Here is a 23,180-nt window from a genome sequence, read left to right on the forward strand (position 1 = left end):
CTTGCAGTTTTAGGGCACTCTCCAAAAGGAATATTTAGACTATGTTGCTGTGACAGAGCCATCAGTTGTACTTCCTTTGGGGTTAATTCAAAAAGCAGCTAAGAACAGGTTTATTTCATGGAAAACCAGAAATATGGAGTAGCCAAATCCGTCATTTGTACGAATAATTAGATTTAAAATTGCAGTGTCACAAAGTCCAAAAAAAAAAAAAAAAAGAAGAGAAATTTAAAAGTACTGCATGTAGCATTTCTTTCCTATTAATGTTTTTTTTCTGTTCCGTTCAACATTTTGGCCGTTTTTCAACATGTAGTCATCAAAGTTCCTGGTGTTTAAAGGCCACATTAATCCTCCCTCTCTTTTTTTTTTTTTTAAAGATTTATTGATTGATTGATTGATTGATTGATTGCTATGTTGGGTCTTCGTTTCTGTGCTAGGGCTTTCTCTAGTTGTGGCAAGCGGGGGCCACTCTTCATCGCGGTGCGCAGGCCTCTCACTGTCGCGGCCTCTCTTGTTGCGGAGCACAGGCTCCAGAAGCGCAGGCTCAGTAGTTGTGGCTCACGAGCCTAGTTGCTCCGCGGCATGTGGGATCTTCCCAGACCAGGGCTCGAACCCGTGTCCCCTGCATTAGCAGGCAGATTCTCAACCACTGCGCCACGAGGGAAGCCCCTCCCTCTCTTTTTTCATACCGGAAACATCTCTATGAACTCATCATGCAGTAGAGATTAATTCGGAATTTCTGATCTTTTGAAGCCCCACATAGTTGGTGTGTGTTTGATTGATCCCCATGTTCTATAATGGGCATGTATGTGTGATTTGTATAATGAGAGAGAAAGTAAATTACAGTGAAAGGAGTTCGTGTACTTTTTCATATCATTTGTTTTAAATAATTTTGATGTCACTTTACCTGGATATAGTGTTAGAGCCTACAGAAATGTAGATTTGAAAGAAGAGCAACTAACAAACCAAACAAAGCAAGCAAAAAAATAGATTAGTAGATAAATGTTTTTATGATAAAATGTGTAGAAATATTTTGGAGAGAATATGTTATATATGACTTCTAAAATCAGACTAATCATAGGAAATTCATTGCAGCCCTACATTGTTTCAGAGTTTTATGAATTTATAAGTAAAGTATGTATAGTGACAATGACTGAGAAACAAAGAAAAAGAATATCAAATTCTTCCTAAAAGCAAACAAAAATGAAAATCATGTCAGTAGTAGAATTTGGCAAATATAAAGAAAATATATGTCTAACTATATGGTGATTATTTCACAATATGTATAAATATCAAATCATTATGTTATATACCTGAAACTAATATAGTATTATATGCCAATTATATCTCAATTAAAAAAATAGAGCAAACACGTATATTATGTAACTTTATGAAGGGTTTCCACTCTTTTTTTCAATTTTAATTGTTAAAATAGTTTTTCTTCATAGAACCTAATACAAAAAGAAAACAGAAGTTAAATATTGAGGAGGAATTTATTCCTTTGTACCCTTCCTGACCTTCATTAAAAGTTCATTTTATTCTTAATGATGATGATAAGTGCATTTGATATTCATAGGAATTTCACTTGGAAAAGATAAAAGATTTCATAATAATATCATAAAATGTTGGCTAAGTAGCTGGTTATTGCATACTTAAATTTCTGGTCTTTAAAATGACATAAAAATCCTAGATCCTGGTAGTTAAGGGATATTAATATCTGTTGATATAAAATGAGACCAGGCTAATCCAGGGGTCATAAACACTGTCATATTGAGAGGATTATGTTTTAGCAAGTAAATTGTGTCCTTTGACTTAAGAATAATTGCTTCTCATTTGTCTCCACTCTTTTCTTTTTGCTTTGGGCTGTTGGTAACACCAGGTTGTCCTTTAGATGCATTTTAATACTTTCTATGACAGTTAAGCTACTATTCTCTATGCTCACAATGGGAAAACATCAATGGAAATATTGCTTTAAATATGACTTTGGAAGATGCAAATATTTGCGAAATGTAAGATATATACCTACTTGGCATATGTTTCTAAGCTTTGGTGTGGTATTGTTTGGGAAAACATTGAAAATTTATTTTTAAAAATAGCCTAGCAAATGGAAGAAACGCAATTAAGAATACTTTTTTCTAAAAATATTTTTGGCCCTTTCAAATGGTATCTGAGTAGCCTATAATTATATTTTTATCTATATATTCTTACAAAGTAAGGCCTCCCTAATTTACCCAAACTTATTTTTTAAAAAAATCTCAAGTTAAATAGCTTTATAGAAATAAACTTCAATTTACCAAATTTATTAACTTTCAGTTGACTAATATAATTATTGATAGTAGCTAATGAAAGAAGAACCATGTGTTTATCTTACAAAAAATTTCTTAGGTTTGATTGAACAATCAGGCACAAGAATCTACCATATATGTTAAACAGAATATTTCACAACATATTAAAGTATAAAACAAATGTGACATTTTAAAAGATGAAGATGAATAATTTTAGAGTCTTTAAAAGTATATGTTCTCTAGGTAGCACAGCACTTCACTTATAGGAGGAGCTAAATAAATATTCTGTTAAAATTATTTGAATTATTTGGTTCTCAGAAGATGTATGCAATAATACTCCTCATCAGTTTTTATTCTTAAACCCTGTACAGTATTAGCTAATGAAATATTTCAAAAAAAAAGAAGAAAATAATTCTCATCCTAAAATTTTCTATCTAGAGTGTAATTTTTAAATTAAAATGTAATTGCGTATAGGAAATAAAACCTATATATGGCTTGCCAAGTTTAAAATTTTATTACTTTATACAATTAATTGTCTTCCATTTTTGTGTGAATACACTAAAATTTTAGTACACATTTAGAATTACATAAAAAATGTTGTGCTCAAACATTGCAGAGTATGTATTTAAAGGCCTGTTCGATATGAAATTAGTGTTGTGAAAGCAGCAATGTTCATTCTTTTTTTCCCAGCTGCTTTATCCTGGGGCTTTGGATATAAAGGGAAAAAACCCTCATATTGTTCTTGAAAGTAGATTTGTCTTTCAAGATTTTCACGTGTCTGTTTTCTAAATTCTATCAATTCTCAATTCAATGTATATTAAAATGATGCAATAATATAATTTCTCTGTTTTGCTATGAGAGGATTTTTTTGGTCTTTTAATCATATTCAAATAATATTTGTTTCTGTTAATGCACATGTATTGCGGTTTTATGTTGAAGGAAGCCTCTCATAATCTGATATATTCTTGAAACAGCCATGGATCTCTCTGTGGATAACTAGAAGAAAATGTGAAGATTATTTTTGTAAGTTTCAGATTGGTACTGATGCCATAATCTAATAAGTCTCTGGTTTTCTGTGTGTTAAATTTTATATTCTTAGCTATGGCGTTCTGCTGTATATCATGATATATTTCAGAGTACATTCTAGTTTCAAACAAACCTTGCTTAATTTATACCTGTCCTTTCTTATACTCATTAATTTTTAAATTTTATTCATACAGCCAATCGAGTTGCTGTTCTTGCTTTTTTTAAATTTGAATTTTATTTTATTTATTTATTTATACAGCAGGTTCTTATTAGTTATCTATTTTATACATATTAGTGTATATACATGTCAATCCCAATCTCCCAATTCATCCCACCACCACCACCTTGCCCTACTTTCCCCCCTTGCCATCCATATGTTTGTTCTCTACATCTGTGTCTCTATTTCTGCCCTGCAAACCAGTTCATCTGTACCGTTTTTCTAGATTGCACATATATGCGTTAATATACGATATTTGTTTTTCTCTTTCTGACTTACTTCACTCTGTATGACAGTCTCTAGGTCCATCCACGTCTCTACAAATGACCCAATTTCATTCCTTTTTATGGCTGAGTAATATTCCATTGGATATATGTACCACATCTTCTTTATCCATTCGTCTGTCGATGGGCATTTAGGTTGCTTCCATGACGTGGCTATTGTAAATAGTGCTGCAATGAACACTGGGGTGCATGTGTCTTTTTTTTTTTAAACAGGTTTTTGTTCTATGTTAATTTATTTATTTTATTTATGGCTGTGTTGGGTCTTCGTTTCTGTGCGAGGGCTTTCTCCAGTTGTGGCAAGCGGGGGCCACTCTTCACCGCGGTGCGCAGGCCTCTCACCATCGCGGCCTCTCCCGTTGTGGAGCACATGCTCCAGACGCGCAGGCTCAGCAATTGTGGCTCACGGGCCCAGCTGCTCCGCGGCACGTGGGATCCTCCCAGACCAAGGCTCGAACCCGTGTCCCCTGCATTGGCAGGCAGACTCTAAACCACTGCGCCACCAGGGAAGCCCGCATGTGTCTTTTTGAATTATGGTTTTCTCAGGGTATATGCCCAGTAGTGGGATTGCTGGGTGGTATGGTAATTCTATTATTAGTTTTTTAAGGAAACTCCATACTGTTCTCCATAGTAGCTATATCAATTTACATTCCCACCAACAGTGCAAGAGGGTTCCCTTTTCTGCACACCCTCTCCAGCATTTGTTGTTTGTAGCTTTTCTGATGATGCCTATTCTAACCGGTGTGAGGTGATACCTCATTGTAGCTTTGATTTGCATTTCTCTAATAATTGGTGATGTTGAGCAGCTGTTCATGTGCCTCTTGGCCATCTGTATGTCTTCTTTGGAGAAATGTCTATTTAGGTCTTCTGCCCATTTTTTCATTGGGTTGTTTGTTTTTTTTTAATATTGAGCTGCATGAGCTGTTTATAAGTTTTGGAGATTAATCTTTTGTCCATTGATTTGTTGGCAAATATTTTCTCCCATTCTGAGGGTTGTCTTTTCGTCTTGTTTATAGTTTCTTTTGCTGTGCAAAAGCTTTTAAGTTTCATTAGGTCCCATTTGTTTATTTTTGTTTTTATTTCTATTACTTTAGGAGGTGTGTCCAAAAACATCTTGCTGTGATTTATGTCAAAGAGTGTTCTTCCTATGTTTTCCTCTAAGAGTTTTATAGTGTCCCATCTTACATTTAGGTCTTTAATCCATTTTGAGTTTATTTTTGTGTATGGTGTTAGGGAGTGTTCTAATTTCATTCTTTTACATATAGCTGTCCAGTTTTCCCAGCACCACTTACTGAAGAGACTGTCTTTTCTCCATTGTATATCCTTGCCTCCTTTGTCATAGACTAGTTGACCATAGGTGCATGGGTTGATCTCTGGGCTTTCTGTCCTGTTCCATTGATCTGTATTTCTGTTTTTGTGCCAGTACCATATTGTCTTGATGACTGTAGCTTTGTAGTATAGTCTGAAGTCAGGGAGTCTGATTCCTCCAGCTGCGTTTTTTTCCCTCAAGATTGCTTTGGCTATTCGGGGTCTTTTGTGTGTCCATACAATTTTAAGATTTTTTGTTCTAGTCTGTAAAAAATGTCATTGGTAATTTGATAGGGATTGCATTGAATCTTCAGATTGCTTTGGATAGTATAGTCATTTTCACAATATTGATTCTTCCAATCCAAGAACATGGTATATTTCTCCCTCTGTTTGTGTCATCTGTGATTTCTTTCTTCAGTGTCTTATAGTTTTCTGAGTACAAGTCTTTTGCCTCCTTTGGTAGGTTTATTCCTAAGTAATTTATTCTTTTTGTTGCAATGCTGAATGGGATTGTTTCCTTAATTTCTCTTTCGGATCTTTTGTTGTTAGTGTATAGGAATACAAGAGATTTCTGTGCATTAATTTTGTATCCTTCAACTTTACCAAATTCATTGATTAGCTCTAGTAGTTTTCTGGTGGTATCTTTAGGATTCTCTATGTATAGTGTCATGTCATCTGCAAACAGTGACAGTTTTACTTCTTCTTTTGCACTTTGTATTCCTCTCATTATTTTTCTTCTCTGATTGCCATGGCTAGGACTTCCAAAACTATGCTGAATAATAGTGGCAAGAGTGGACATCCTTGTCTCATTCCTAAACTTGGAGGAAATGCTTTCAGTTTATTCATTAACTTTTAAAATTTCTATTCTTCATCTATTGCAAAATTATATCATTTATATCAAAGTGTCCCTTGACCACTATTATCATTATCTATCTCACTTGCTTCAGTTCTTTACTTAGGAAATTCTCAATGTAATTGCTAATGATTGAGCCCAGTGGTGATTTTTTATAGTTTATATGTAGAGATATTTATACATAGAGGTTATCTGTATGTATATGTGTGTACATATGAATGATAGATCTTAAATATAGGGATAGAAAAAGGACAAAAATATAAGATGCATTCCAAAGTTTTTACAGTGTAGTATGGTCAATTTAAACTCTACAACAGGCATCTGATATTGACTATAATGATAAATTAAGATACAATGATGGTAACTAATGTTTGCTGATTTTTTTTTTTTTTTTTTTTTGCACTAAGCACAATGACAGGCATGTTTTAAATCCTCCCCATAATACTGCAAGGGTAGATGCTGTTGTCATACTAGGGCATGATGAAGTGAATTGAAATTTTTACAAACGATTAAACTTCTCTGAGCCTCAGTTCTTTAAAATGGTGACAAAGAGGTTTGTGCATATGCTAGACCCTCAAAAATTACTTGTTGAGGGACTCCAATTAGTGTCCCTTAGCCTTTCTTAAACCGCTGGGTAGGATTGCTTTCCTTCTCTGCTTCCACAGCACTTTGATCTTATCTCTATAATAGCCGTTAAACTTGTCTTGTAATTCCACTTCCATGTCTCTTTTAGGAACAAAGGGCTGTTTTATTCAACTTCCACCCTCTGTGCCTTGCTCAGATCTAGCATATACAGTTGCTTAGTAAATGTTTGTAGAATTAGTGTATGAGTACATAAAGCAAAATCCTAAACTTTCTAGACTTCTTTATGAGTCTATATGTCATCTGTACGTAGAAAGAGATTATTCCTAAAAAGGTAGCATCAATCTAAAGCAATCCAGTGATCCTCAGAAAATGTCATTTATCAGAGTATTCTTTTAGTTAGTTGTTTTATGGTTACAAGAAAGAGAGTTTAGGAAATATTTTTTCATGTCATAAATGAAATTCCAGTGAAAGGATATAAGTAAAATAAAAACTACTTATATTTTTCTTATTTGTGTTTTTAGAGCTTCATTAAGCACCCTTGTGCTTGGCTTACATTTCATCCCACAAATTCTTATTCATGTAAATTAAATATTTCTCAGTATTTAAATATGAACTTTGAAAAATAACAATCATTATTAAATTCCCTTTATATTTGTATTCTATATTTCACTCAAGATGCCTCTTGTTTTGGACACTGGATATTTTGGTGAGCTTGTTACCAATAATTTGCTTCTGTTCCTAACAGGTAGATGGATAGGTTTTGTTGATACTCTCTTTTTCCAATTCTCTTGTCTCTTAAATGAAATCTTTAAGTAGTTATTTCATGATTTTACTGCCTATATTTTATGCACAATTTTGACATTTAACAAGGAAAATTGAAGAATTAAATGAAGCATGAAAGAATGTGGATTTGTACATGGAAATAAAATATAAGCATGAACGAATACACTAGTTTTGTTCTTTACACTGATTGCTGTTTGCTAATAATCACAATAGTGATTATCTCTTCCCTGTATCCCAAAGCAGTAAAAGCATAATGGCTCAGAACAAAGATGGAAAAAAAAAAAGACATAGTGTAAGTTGTATCATTATTCTTTACCTCCTTCCCTTAAAAATGAAAAAAAAAAGAAAGAATAAAAGACATAAATGAGAGAAAAAGGCAAAAAATCAAGAATAATAGAGGACTTTATACTGTCCAAACATTATTTGAAGAAAAATCTTCATCTGTCAAATTTCAAACTGTAATTGTTAATCTCTGAGATTTTTAGTTTACTTAAATTGCTACATATTTCTATTTCCCAAACATAGAAAAGGAAGAAGATAAAAGGCAAATTTTTTGGTATATCCATTACTATCTTTTCCTAGTCAAAGTATGACTGTTCCCCCACCTGGCCACTTCTCTTTGGAACCTCTCAATATAAAAGCCAGGAACTAATGTAAAGGCTAATTTTCGATAATTAGTTAGGATTATCTTTGCTTACACAGAAAATCTGCTTTTAAAATATAATTTCGCTTTTTTAAAACAATCATTTGACAACTCATTGAGAAAAAAGATAGCCAATTTTATTTTACATAGATATAAGGTAACATTCTTTAATATAAACATAAAAAGAACCCTGAAAACAGTGAAATAAATGTAATAGACAATATAATGTGTCTATGTAGAAACAAATTAGGGTTTATATGTTAATTCATGTGTTAATTTGGTTTCATTTTGTATTATTGATGTTTAATAAATTAATTGACTATTAAATTTTGGATTAGGTGACTAGGAAAAGAATTTTTAGGATTTATGGAAAATTTATAGTGGAGGAAACTGAAATTGCTTCTCAAAAAAACAGTTGTATTGGGAAATAGAAGGAACAAGCCATGAGTAAAAGAATGTATCCAGGAGTTAACTGATAATATCTAATAAAGGAGGAATATGATTTGATCTATCAGTCTAGTCAAACTATTTTTGTCTTATCTATACCTTATAGATCTATACCTTATAAATGTTATTCAATAATCTTGTTTATTAAAATCGAAGGCTTCTGTATTTTTTTTTTTTTAGTTAGACCTCACATCCTTTTTTTTTTTTTTTTTTTGATCCAGGTGAACCTCACTGTGCTAGCTTGCTCATTTTACCTTCCTTCCCTTTACATTTGCAATCATTTATATTTTTTCTCTACATAGGAAATCTCTAAACTTTCTCTGCAGTCGTTCTTTGGGCGTGCCCTCCTTCAAGAAAGGAGCATATGCTAAATGTTTCCTTACATTCTCCTATTGAAAATTATCTATTTTGAGCTTCAGTATATTGGTGAGACATCTAGGGGATGTTGATTGGATATCGTTGTCAATTTTTTGTTTTCTTCCTTCACAAATTAGTTCCACTAAGGTATCAGATGTAAAGGAGACAATTTTGTACTTTCATAACCGGTAGCTAGCTGATTATAATTAATATTCTTGTATGTTTAAAACATAGACCTGATTTTAACATAATTAACACTTAGGCTCATTGACTATAGAAATAACTTTATCTTAGCAATTGATTGTCTTCTGTCAAATACTATAATTTCTAAGTATATGATTTCTTAAAATTTACTAAACAATTTTATTAAAATAATATTAGCATATATGTAATGTATTGCTCTTTAAAAAAGTTTGCATTTTAAAATATTTTGTTATGTATATGTTGTATATATGTGTGTATTGTATATATATATACATATATGTGTGTATACATATATATGTATTTAATAAATTCAAAGTATTAAACCTCTGCTAGGAATCCCAGTTGTGGAATAGTTTGGGAGTTATAGTTTTTTCCATTGCATGTTTGCATGTATGTATGTGTGTGAGTGTATCAGTGCATACATGTGTTTGAAAAGACGTGTAATAGTGATTCACTTCTGTCACAGCATAAAGCAGCTAATTATTTCCTCTGACATCTAAACAAAAGGCTAGTCTTTACTCCACAATGTCTTTCTGGAAGATTTAGATATATAAAAGGCAGAGATTCTTCTTTTAATTAATAATATTCCAGGAGAACTTAAGTCTTTACAACACCTGGGTAGAGGAACAAATATAAAATAATAACAAGAATAGTGCATTATTATACAACCTTTAAAACGAACTGTATGAAGTTTGCCAAGTCCTTCACCGGTTGTAAGCCAGATGTAAGGGAGCTCTGATGAGTAAAACCAGGGGTTTAATTATCGTTTTCCCTAATTACAACTGCAAGCTTTTTTTATTGTCCTAACTATGTGTAACTTGATTTGCCTCAAGCCAAGCACCATCTTTAACCTGGAAGAGTAAACCTTTGATTAAGAACAATTTTAGAAATTAAAATTTTTCATTTGCCTTTTCCTGGATACTGATTTCTTAATGATTGTGCTTCAGCATTATTACCATGATTACTTCCTGATTGTTTTTCTCATTTATTAGTTCTAGTTCTATCCTAAATTATAGCAGGATGCTGGCTGGAGATATAATGGGGGCAGTTATGGTACCTTTATTACTGATACCTGGGTGGGCTGGCCTAACATTGATTACCATACTTGAATATTTAAAATATTTGCTTTGTAGAATTAAGTATTAATGTTATGACTATTAATATGTACATTGAGTAGAGAAACAATTTTGTCTTAGCAATTTTCTTGCCATCTCAAAACTGACAACTAAATTTTTATGGGACATAGAGATTAAATCTGTATCTAAAGGCAATTAATGTAATGTCAGATTTTCATGGTTTATTAATCTCACAGTATGCTAGAATTTAAACATTTCTCCTTTAGATGTGCTCATTCACATTGGAACATAATATGTGAAGTTGAAGGAGTTTTTAAAGGACATATGCAGGCAAAAATAAATGAAAGGGAATAAATATATGCTACAATATACAGCAAAATATTTCATTACCAATAATGTCATAATTTTTTTACAACTTTATGTTTACTCTGTTCTTTAGGTATTTATTGCTATTTAGCTTTCATTGAAATGAGATTGAGATCAATAAATGTATTAAATGGTCTCTAAATAGCCAAAATATATGAAGGTATTTTGTATTATAGGATACATTTTAAAATCAATTTATTTAAACTAAGAAAAAAATAGTTTACCCATTTCTCCCACTCCACACCCCACCTTTGACAACCACTGATCTATTTTCTGTATCTGTGAGCTTTTTTTTTTTTAGATTCCACATATGAGGGATAATATTTGTCTTTTGCTGTCTGACTTTGTTTCACTTAACATAATGCCTTTGTGGTCCGTCCATGTTTTCACAAATGACAAGATTTCATTCTTTTTCATGGCTGAATGAGATTCCATGGTATGCATGTGTGTGTATATATAAGTATATATACACCATATTTTATATATGTATATAACCATATTTTCATATTGATTCAACCACTGGTGGGCACTTAAGTTGTTTTCATATCTTGGCTATTGTGAATAATTCTGCAGTGACTATGGGAGTGCATATATCTTTTCAAGTTAGTGTTTTCATTTTCTTTGGATAAATACCCAGAAGTGGAATTGCTAGATCATATGGTAGCTCTATTTTTAATTTTTTGAGGAATCTACATACTGTTTTCCATAGTGGCTGTACCAATTTACTTTCCTACCAGTAGTGCATGAGGGTTCCCTTTTTCTACATCCTCACCAACACTTGTTATTTCTTGTCTTTTTGATAATAGCCATTCTAACAGGTGTGAGGTGATATCTCATTGTGGTTTTGATTTGCATTTCACTGATGATTAATGATGTTGAGCATCTTTTCATGTATTTGTTGGCCATTTGTAGGTCTTCTTTGAAAAATGCCTATTCAGATCTTCTGCCCATTTTTTTAATCAGATTGTTTGGTTTTTTTGCTATTGAGTTGTATAATATTATATATTCTGGATATTAGCCTTTTATCAGATATAAAATTTGCAAATATTTTCTTCGATTCAGTAGGTTGCCTTTTCATTTTATTAATGGTTTCCTTTGCTGTTCAGAAGGTTTTTAGTTTGATGTAGTCTTACTCATTTATTTTTGCTTTTATTGCTTTTGTTTTCGGTGTCAGATTTTCAAAATCTGTCACCAAGACCTATGTCAAGGAGCTTATAGCCTGTGTTTTCTTCTAGGAATTTTATGGTTTCAGGTCTTTCATTTAAGTCTTTAATAAATTTTAAGTTAATTTTTGTGTACAGTGTAAGATAGTGGTCCAGTTTCATTCTTTTGCATGTGCTGTCCTGTTTTCCCAACACTGTTTATTGAGGAGATTGTCCTTACCACATAGTATATATTCTTGCCTCCTTTGTTGTAAATTAATTGACCGTATATGTGTGGGTTTATTTCTGGAATCTTTATTCTGTTTTATTGATCTATGTATCTGTTTTAATGCCAATACCCTACTGTAATAATTACTATAGCTTTGTAATATAGTTTGAAATCAGGGAGTGTGATGTGAAATGGCTTTTTAAACGAACTTTTTGATATTTAATAATTGACATTACTCTTTTCCAAGTTACCCTCCCATAAACTAATGTAGAGTACCAACTAAATATTAATTTTTATTTATTTTGTATTTTTTTTCAATTTTTGAACATACATTTCACCTGCTATAATCATACATGAGACAGAATAATGAGAAATTATAACAAGGCAAGTCCTAGACTTCACTGTTGTCTTTTCCAGTTTTCCCAGGCACTCTTTCTATTGTCATCGCATGTTTTCATATGCCCTTTTTTGGTCCTTGGAGCATACCTATTCCAACAATGAGGAAACGATGATTTGGGGAAATATAGAAAATGAAAAGCCTGAGCTATATTGTCATCATGAGCTACCTTAATCCCTGGCTCTCTGACGATATATCATAGCTGGGGTAAAAATGGAAGTTGTTGCAGTATCTCCAAGAATTCACAGAGCCAGCAAGACCAGAGCTGAGGTACAGTGAGCAAGAAGAGCCCCTGGGCCCTGTGGTGCTGAGGGAGAGTAGACAACGAGTCATGGTCACCTTAGCAGCAGGGTGCTGGTCCAGACCAGCAGTGGCCAGATGAACAAGGGGAGTTGATGCAGGGAGTGGAGGCCTGGAACCACTGAGGTTTGTGGATCACATCCTAAACCTATCCAGTATGAAGAGGTCAAAGAGATGAGGACAGAACAGCAAAGAGACTGGGAAGGAATAGCCACTGAGGGAGAAGAAAAACCAGATGTCCTAGAAATGAAGCAGGAAAGTGTTTCTAACATGAGAGAGTATAGGCGTACCTCAGAGATATTGCAGTTTCAGTTCCAGACCATAGTAATAAAGCAAATATTGCAATAAAGTGAGTCACACAATTTTTCTGGTTTTCCAGTGCATATGTTTACACTATACTATAGTCTATTGCATGCAATTGCATTATGCCTAAAAAAAAAAGTACATACCTTAAAGATACTTTATTACTAAAAAATGCTAACCGTCATTTGACAATGTAGGTAGGGTTGCCACAAACTTTTAATTTGTAAAAAAATGCAGTATCTGGGAAGCGCAATAAAGTAAAACACAATAAAGTGAGGTCTGCCTATAGTCACCTGTGTCAGATGTTGCTGAGAGGTAGAGTAAGATGAAGATGGAAGTCATTAGTAACTTTAAGAAGAGCAATGTCAATAATGTGGTGAAGATTGGTGTGCTATTATAGAATGGGCTCAGAGAGAATGGACCAAGAGGAATTGGAGTTTGTGAGTGTAAGAAAGTCTTTCAACCAGCTTTCTTGTAAAGCAGAAGAGAAAAATAGGGCAGTAGATTGAGGGAGAATTGGGGTAAATGGATCTTTTAAAAATGGGAGATTAGGGGCTTCCCTGGTGGCGCAGTGGTTAGGAATCTGCCTGCTAATGCAGGGGACATGGGTTCGAGCCGTGGTTCAGGAAGATCCCACATGCTGCAGAGCAGCTAGGCCCGTGCGCCACAACTACTGAGCCTGCGCTCTAGAGCCCGCTTACCTAGAGCCGGTGCTCCAAGACGAGAGAGGCCACCACAATGAGAGGCCCGCGCACGGCAATGAAGAGTAGCCCCTGCTCACCGCAGCTAAAAAGAAAGCCCACGCACAGCAATGAAGACCCACTGCAGGCAAAAATAAATTAATTTTAAAAAAGTATTTCCAATAAAATTTAAAAAAAAAAGGGAGATTATAGCAGCCTGTTCGGATGCTGCTGCAAGTAATAAAATGAAAGGAGAAAAAGTGATGCTTTGGGGGAGAGAAAGAAAATAATTACTTAGAGAATTCTTTGAATAGGTTAATGGTTCACTGATAGAGGGGATGGTCTAACATGAAAGAGCCCAGAGTTTATCCTTAGGACAAAGAGGAAAACAAATAAATGGGAACATATGCTCATAGTGTAAATGTTTGTGGAAGTTTTTTTGCTGCTGTTTGCTTATTTTATTTTCTCAGTGAATAGGAAACAAGATCATCATCTGAGAGTAAGGATGGGCTAGGAAGTATTGAAGGTTTGAGAAGAAAGAAGAAATAAATGTAGTGATCTAGGATGGGGTCTGCAAACTGAGAGCATATAAACTTTCCAGTGGTTATGTAGTCACAGATCATTTTTAAAAATTCACTTTCAATATCCTCTTTCTTACAGTGTTCTTCCCTAAAAGTGATCTGCCTAAGAAAGGAGCTGCTATATAGGCTCTTCTTTCTCATCTCTCTTTTCATTGCCTCCACTGCACATCTCCCACCTCTTCTGGATCCACTGCGGTGCCTCACCGCTGGGTGACTAAAAACAGAAAGAAAAATTTTAAATATTATCATTTGAGTTTCAAAAGTGAATGACTCTAACATCTAAATAACAGTCTCTTTTGCAAATCAAATGGTTTCCAAATTATTTGGTTTTATAAAAATTGAAGAAGGAACTAATCAATTTAACAACTGTTAAATAATTAGTAATTGCATCTGGTGATATATCATTATGTAATTTTTGGCATTCTTAGTTCAGTAAACTGACAGACACTCCTATAACAAATCTCTTTCCATTCCCGTCTACTTACTTATTTTTATATCTATAAGAGGGTAATGAGGAATAGAAATTACATTGAATTCAGGCTAATTTTAGCAATAATATCAATATATTGATACACATACTAATCAGAAAAAAAAAAACCTAAAAATGCCTTTATATTTTATACTGTGATAGAGTCCAATAAAATGATACATTTATACTTGATAATTACTAATCAAGATTTAGAATATATTTATCTATTTTGATTAAATGTAAACTATTAATTATAATAAGTCAGTGTAGCAGAAGAAGTAATTAAATATTAGTGGTCACAAAAATATTTTGTATACATAAAACATGTTTTGTTTCAGACAAATAACATATTTATTGTTTATCAGAAATTATATCATTTGCAACTATTTTAATTTTGATAAAGGTATAAAATTTCATCTTTGAAAATGGTAGGGGTCTAGGATTTTTCAAAACTATTTTAGAAGGGTCACAAGCAAAACAGTTTGTGGATAACTGGTGGAGAGTGGCAGAGTGCATGCACTAGAGAAATAAAGTTGCCAGGCAAAACAAAAAAACTCATTTTCGATTAGAGAGCAGGAATGTGAAGGAAGGTCACTCAGCATGAGTTTATGTTTTTCTTCCGTTATGTTCAGTTGCATAGACGCCAACATGGAGTAGAAATAGCACTGTATTTTACCAGGGTTGTTTGGTCAAAGGATTGAGGATATGTGCAAAAAAAAAAAAATGATTTGGTGATGAACCATGGTATTTATGCAGGGTAAAAAGGCAGGTGAGGAATACTGAAAAAGCTGATTTTGTCAATGGTTGGTTATTCTCCTCAGGGTGGAAAAATTATTGCAACCTGGGTGCTGACAGATAATGAGTGTTTGAAGTTTCGGAAGTCTGAAATTGCAGTATTAGATGAATTGCAGTTATTATTAAAGACAAGGTCCAGGTTTAACTGATTTTATATTATTTTTTCTTTTTCTTCCCACTAGAGCTCAAGATCTATTAGAGGCAGAGATTTGTTTTTAATCTGCTCTCCCCAACCTGCTATACTCCTAGTGTCTATAGCATTACCTGATAGATTGAGAGAAGCTGAACAATAACTCTTTGTTGAATAGATGAATGAAAAGTGCATGACAACAGGAAAGAATGACTGAGATCAGGTAGATGAAAAGATCATCTGATTTTAGTTAAGTATAAAATTTGTTGAAAGTCTCATGTGTTTAGATTAAATAGGAAATCACACCATTGATATAATGAACCCATGTCTCCGATGCAGTTATATATAAAATTGCTTGAAGGACAGCAGTTTGGCTATGACATCATCCAATTGGTAGAAATGAAATAATTCCTAATCCTTCTCATTCAAAGAAAAGTTGAAAAAGATTGTTGGTGGTGACGAAGATTAGTATAGGAATATAAGTATTCGAAAAATTGGTTAATGTTATGGTTTGAGTGCATATATCATATGGAAAATTCTATAACTGATCATGTAATGAAAAGTGCTACTGGTATAAATATTATTGAGAAACAGTCTAATTTAAAACTAAGTGATAGTTTCAGGGTTCGGATGGTTATTCAGTGTCAGCTTGAAATAATTATTTCTTGACCCAAGTAGGTAAATATTGTTTTTGAGAATTAGGCTGGTGATGAAGGCATATGTAATGTTAATTTAGATTGTTTTTCTAGATATTAGAGGTGGTTACTATGATTGATAAAATTAGCATGAATAGTGATATTAATATAGAAGAGGTGAATAGATTTATCACTTTTATTTGGAGTTGAACAGATTTTTTTGTTTCCTAAGACCAGTGGATTACTTCCTTGAAAAGTTTGAAAAAAAAACATGGATTCAAGAATCAGAGAGGCATAGGAGAGAATTTGAATAAATCAGGAAACAAAACCTTAAAAAAATGGGGTGTGAGAGGCATGGTAGATGGCTGCAAAGATGAGGGGCAGGTGTTGTGTATTTGATGCCATGAGATTTATAACTGGGAATGGTTATAAGAGATAGGATGGGGAATGATCCAAAAATAACAAAAAGGTTTAAGAACGGTACCTATGCTGCCTGCATGTCCAGGGAAAATAGGGGTATGGGAGAGAAGACAGCTGTCATTTGAGAAAGCTGTGGGAGAAGCTGCGATTTCTAGAGCCAGGTTCCAGTTAGAGCTAACAGACAAGAAAATTTACAAAAGAGAAGTTAATTTGCTGATAACGGATTGGAATTTCAGAGGAGAGCATGAAAGGATTTTACGAGTTAGATAGCAACTTGGGATGTGTTTAAATAATGGATTCTTTCTTGTTATAGATATCTTGAATTTGATGGGACTAATCTGCTGCAAGAATGATGGACTAAGATGTCATTTTCTAATGAAGTTTTATATTTTCAGTGGTTAAAGATCAGTTTGATAAAGGCATGGCTTTGATTTTTGTTATATTTTAGATGGAATCAATCACGTTATTTTCAATAGTGTATTGATTTTAATAAGTGTGGACTACAGATATAGAATGATGTAAGATATAGTTCAGTTAACATTTTTAATGGATTATAGCTATAAAATGATATGAGAATATGGTTCAGAAGACATTTTAAACCTTTGTAATGTATATGTATATACATAAACATAAATATATGATTATATATTATAGTTAGGTGAATATATAATTATTGGTTAATTTCTGCAGTTATGAATGTATCCATAGAAGAAAAGAGGCAAATAAAAAGTATATATTTTTTTAAGTTTCAGGTTTATGAAATTATATTTACAATCCTTGTTGGTCATAGTGTTTGTTAATACTGTAGCTAGATTTTCTGCCTCATGAATATGGTCTTGCTTGGCTTGTGATGCCCCACAGTTTTTACACACCCCATGCAATGAATCATTAAGATTTTCTTAATAAATTTAAATTTTTGAGGGCTCTATATACCTTTATTTTATGTATAATCAGACCACCACTGGTTTAGTGGTAGTCTACTGATGATGAAATTATTTTATATATACCTTTCTTCTCTCCCTCAGCTGAGAACTCTTCTTAGACTTAGAATTTCATTGTGTCTCCTTTTGTCTTCTGTAATGTTTTCACAATAAAATAATAATAGTCTTTACAATAATACTTATGCAGCACTTATCAATTCCAGGCCCGCAAATCTAAGCACTTTACAGATGTTAACTTACTCAAGTCTTACAACAAGTGAATGTGATAGGACCTATTATTATCCCCTCTAAACGAATGGGGAGAAAACGGAGTCCAGAGTGGGTGAGCAACTTGGTTAGGATCACAAAACACAGCAGACTTAGAATTCAAACCCAGAAACCACGCTTTTAGCTGCTACACTTTATTGTCTCTTTAAGGTACGTAGCTAATAGATGGTTTGTATTCAGCAGTGGTAACAGGGCACTTATTGAATTGGTCTTTTCTCTCAGTAAATATTTAACAAGTGCCTACCATACCAAGCACTCTGTTTTCCAGTTAATAAAACTGAAATGGCTCCTCCCTTCATAGAGCCTAGAGTCAAGTGATAAAGTTACAAACATAACTGGCATAATTGCAAATTGTACCAATAGCAAAAAGAATTATAAGATACAAAAAGTATTCTAAGATACTATAAAAGTAGGACCTTTTTTGGACTGTGTGGATAGACCCTTTCTGAAGAAATGATATTTAAACTGAGACTTGAATTGTGTTGCGGAGCCAGCCAGGTGATTAGAGAAGGAAGAATTCTAGGTAAAAGAAACAGTATATGAGAAGGCCAGGATTCCTGGAACTAAGAGAGTACCCTTATTTTGTGTGTCACTCGAAACAGATGACACACTAAAACTTAGGATATTTCAATGGGGGTTTATTTAAAGAGACTAACTGCAAAGGTATAGACTGGCTACAGGGGTCACTTAAGGAATGATGCGAGAACTTGGGGTGAACAGTAATAGAGCTATTATTACCCCAAGACCAAAAGGGGGAAACAAAGGTTGCTGGAACTAGGAAGGAGAGGATCGTGCAAGGCAGAGCTCCTTATGAGATCAGTGGCCTTCAGTCAAGGGACACAGCCAGCTAGAGCAAATCCAACGGGAGGGAGCCTGGAAGTAAATTCCTGGTCACACTTCACCTCCTGCCCTCCGGTCTCCAACAGGGCTGGCTCCCCATTGCCTGCACACTATCAAAGGAGAGGGCATAGGAGCCCCTTGCTTAGTCCATTCAGTTCAGCCTTCCAAGGCAGAGAGTACAGTGAAAAAGGTGGAGAGAGGTTTTGGATATTCATTAGACTTTTTGGCAGCTGAATGATCATGCCATGTATTTAGGTCATGTTATAGAATATGTATTTTATTTTAAGCAAAATGGGGAGCCTTTGAAATGGGGAGCTTTTGCTTTGAAATGGTAAGCAGATTATTGTTAAAGGTTCTAGAACCAATCTCCAATGTTGGGGGGCGGTGCAGATTTTTACACACCAACTGGCAAGTATTTGACACTGCCTGAGTATCCTGTGATTCAACTCAGTTCTGACACTGTGTACCCAGAGAGAGCATCAGATTGCACAGGTTAAGGGCTGAGTCCTACAAGACTGTCACCACCCCCCCTAACTTCAGATGCCCGTCCCAAGTCTAGGTTGTCACCTGTGCTTCTGACCAACCAGCTATAGATCAGAGGTTCCAATGACCCCTTCCTTGGGTTTAATTAATTTGCTAGAGTGGCTCACAGAACTCAGAGAAACATTCTACCTACTAGGCTACCAGTTTATTATAAACGGATATAACTCAAGAAGAGCCAGATGGAATCGATGCTTCGGGCAAGGTGTGGGGAAAAGGCACGGAGCTTCCATGCCCTCTCTGAATGCACCACTCTCCGCAAATCTACACAGGCTCGCCAACCCAAGAAGCTCTTCAAACCCAGTCTTTTGGGGTTTTTATGAAGGCTTTATTACATAGGCATACTTGATTAAATCATTTGCAGTTGTTGATGGGACTCAATCTCAGTCCTTCTTCCCTGCCCAGGAGGGTGAAGGGACTGAAAGTTCCAAAACTCTAATCTCAGGGTTGGTTCCACTGGCAACCAGCCCTCATCATTAGGTTACCTAGGGACTTTCCAGAAGTCACCTCATTAGCATAACAAAAGACACCTTTGTTGCTGTCACCACTTAGGAAATTCCAAGGGTTTTAGGAGCTCTGTGACAGAAAAGGGGACAAAGACCAGATGTGTATTTCTTATTATAAATCACAATGTCACAGTTGTGATCAGATTTGCATTTGAAAATAAAATCTTTCTGGCTGTTAAAGTGGCCTATTAGAGGTCTACAGGTGGGAGAACTTGCCTCAAGGCAGCAATGGGGGATTTAAGGGGCAAGAACAGAAAGGAGGTGAGTGAAACAAAGTTATTTGTTAATCCATGTTTGGTGGCTCTAGTTAGTGTGGTTGCCGAGCTTTTTCCAAGGTATTATTAATAGGACTTGATAGTAGTTTGGATGAATAGTTTGAACTGAAGTGTCACAATGACACTTTCATGTATTGTGTATCAGACTTGTGTAACTGGGTAGCTACTGGTGCCATGAACTGCAGCAGGAAAAGTTTCTTTTATCAACAGAATCACATAGGGATAATAACCAAAATTTTAATTTTAGACATGAAATATTCAAGCGAAAATGTCACAAGTTGAATATACAAGTTTAAATCAATCTGGTCAAGATGCATACGTTTGGGATTCCTCCACAAATAGACTTACAGCTATGATATGATGCTATCATTTAAAAAATGAGTGTATAGAGGGACCAAAGCTCTGGAGACAGAACTAAGCCCTGTAAAACTTGGATGTTTAGAGGGGGCATGTTAGGTCTTAGAGAGGGAGCCAGCAAAGAAATCCATATGTTGGCACTAAGCTAACACTTTTATGGAAGTTATCCCACCTAGATTATAATAATTTTATGAACCAGGTACATTATGAATGAGATTCTGAGAATCAGATTAATCAACTTGGCTATGAGGTAGCTTTGGTTTTTGCCTCACTCCAAAACTAATGCTTTTTCCATGACACCAGGCAGTCTATCATAAATGATAAATGCTTGTTAAAGTGAAGTCAACATTTTTCTTAGAACAGTGATAGACTTAAGGAAAAATACGAATGAGGGAAGTAGTTTTAAGCACCTCTTAATTTATATATCACCTTGTGATATATAAACTAAATTATAAGTTACTAACCTTCTTGTTTTCCATGATGATATGGTTTTCCATCTTTTAAATGGGATTAACTCATGCAGCTAAAGCACACTTTAAGATAGATTTTGCCATAGAGTTGCCACAAATTTGGTTCTACTATCTAATGGGTAGAAAATTAATTTAGTCCCTAAGCTAGGTTTATGAAGAGTTTTACATATTTCCAACAACTCATTCCTAATACCCGAGCATGTAATGTATTAATAGAGACTAGAGAACAGGTGTTTGAAATGTACAGTTGAAAACAAGCCTTGACATTTAAACCTCATCACATAAAAATATGAAACCCATTATTTTCTATTAGGATATTAACAATAGAGCTTTAAACATCTTTGGTAATGACTGCAATTTCATAATCAGTCCATTAATCACAAGATAACCGTCGTGAACTCAAATAAGTGTCCATAATGATCAGTAAGTGCTTCCATTGAGACATCCATATATACTTGGGAGGAGGAAGTACCTTTCAGTTTGTAATAACACACTGACTGTAATAAGTCCTGAATAGAAACTACTGATGAACATGTGGCTTTGTCTTCATTTGAGGTGTTAGGATAGAAACTCATCTTTTTTTTTTTTAATTTATTTTATTGAAGTGTAGTTGATTTACCATGTTGTGTTAATTTCTACTGTACAGCAAAGTGATTCAGTTTTATATATATATATATATATATATATATACACACACATTCTTTATCATATTCTTTTCTATTATGGTTTATCACAGGATATTGAACATAGTTCCCTGTACTATATAGTAGGACCTTGTTGTTTATCCATTCTTGTTTATCCATTCTATATATAATAGCTTGCATCTGCTAATCCCAAACTCCCACTCCATCCCTCCCCACATCCCCGCCCCCTTGGCAACCACAAGTCTGTTCTCTATGTCTGTGAGTCTATTCCTGTTTCATAAATAAGTTCATTTGCATCATTTTTTAAGATTCCACATGTAAGTGATATCATATGATATTTGTCTTTATCTGACTTACTTCACTTTGTATGATGATCTCTGAGTCCATCCATGTTGCTGCAAATGGCATTATTGCATTCTTTTTTAAGGCTGAGTAATATTCCATTGTATATATGTGCTACATCTTCTTTATCCATTCATCTGTCAATGGACATTTAGATTGTGTCCATATCTTGGATATCGTTAATAGTGCTGCAGTGAACATCGGGGTGCATGCATCTTTTCAAATTCTGGTTTTCCCTGGATATTTGCCCAGGAGTGGGATTGTAGGATCGTATGGCAACTCAATTTTCATTTTTTTGAGGAAGCTGTTCTCAAAAAATACTGTTCTCCATAGTGGTTGCACCAATTTACATTCCTACCCACAGTGTAGGAGGATTCCCTTTTCTCCACACACTCCCTAGCATTTGTTATTTATAGACTTTTTAATGATGGCCATTCTGACTGGGAGACTTTCATCTTAATCTTAAACTTTTCATAGTTTGTAGCATTCCTAGATATTACATTTTTGCTATATGAAAATCATTTATACATTTTAACATTATATTTACATTGTAAACTTATAGAGGCTAAAAATTTATATTAGGGTGTATAAATAGGATGTATTTCTGTTTGCCATTAAATGGTATTAGGTCAAACACATTTACTTAGCAGACAATATTTGAGCTGCAAAAGAAATTTGTTTCCATTGAATACCACATCTTTGTACTAAATGAGGATGATCAGTAGAATTATTTTTTTGAAATATTTGCTTGGAGGCATGAATAGAATTTATACTTTAAATTTGTGGTAAAAACATTTTTATCTATTCATTTTAAAATTTATAGTATTTTTTCTTGGGTTGAAGTTACACATTGGAGATAGCTTCCGCAGTGTCTATTCATTCATTCTACCTTCTATGTGCCAGCTAATCTTCTAGCTCTTTTTATTTATTTATATTTTTTTAAATTGCTGATACCTGTGCTTTCTCTGTAGTTTTTTTTTTTTTTTTAAATAATTCTTTATTTTATTTATTTATTTTTGGCTATGTTGGGTCTTCGTTTCTGTGTGAGGGCTTTCTCTAGTTGCGGCAAGTGGGGGCCACTCTTCATTGCGGTGGCGGGCCTCTCACTGTCCCGGCCTCTCTTGTTGCGGAGCATAGGCTCCAGACGCGCAGGCTCAGTAGTTGTGGCTCACGGGCCCAGTTGCTCCGCGGCATGTGGGATCTTCCCGGACCAGGGCTCGAACCCGTGTCCCCTGCATTGGCAGGCAGATTCTCAACCACTGCGCCACCAGGGGAGCCCCAAGCTCTTGATAATCTAGTTTTAAAAAAAAAAAAAAAAACAGACAAAATCTTCACTTTCACGAAGCTTACAGCAAATCAAGGATGGTAAATAAAAGAAGTAAATAGTACATTTTGAAGTTGCTGTTATTGTTCTAATGTAATTATAGAGCTTATTCAGGAAAAAATATAAGATGGTATAGTTGATTAACACTAGGTTATGTTAAGCAGT

General features: G+C 34.3%; 1 protein-coding gene across 10 annotated transcripts in view; it reads left to right on the forward strand.

Moving 5' to 3' along the window:
- The window catches only part of CCSER1 (coiled-coil serine rich protein 1), a 1,319,150-nt gene that overhangs the window by 338,538 nt on the left and 957,432 nt on the right, over positions 1-23,180 (forward strand). The gene's annotated exons all lie outside the window — the stretch shown is intronic.

This window comes from Balaenoptera physalus, assembly GCF_965194825.1.
Source record: "Balaenoptera physalus genome assembly, chromosome: 5".
Taxonomy (NCBI): domain Eukaryota; kingdom Metazoa; phylum Chordata; class Mammalia; order Artiodactyla; family Balaenopteridae; genus Balaenoptera; species Balaenoptera physalus.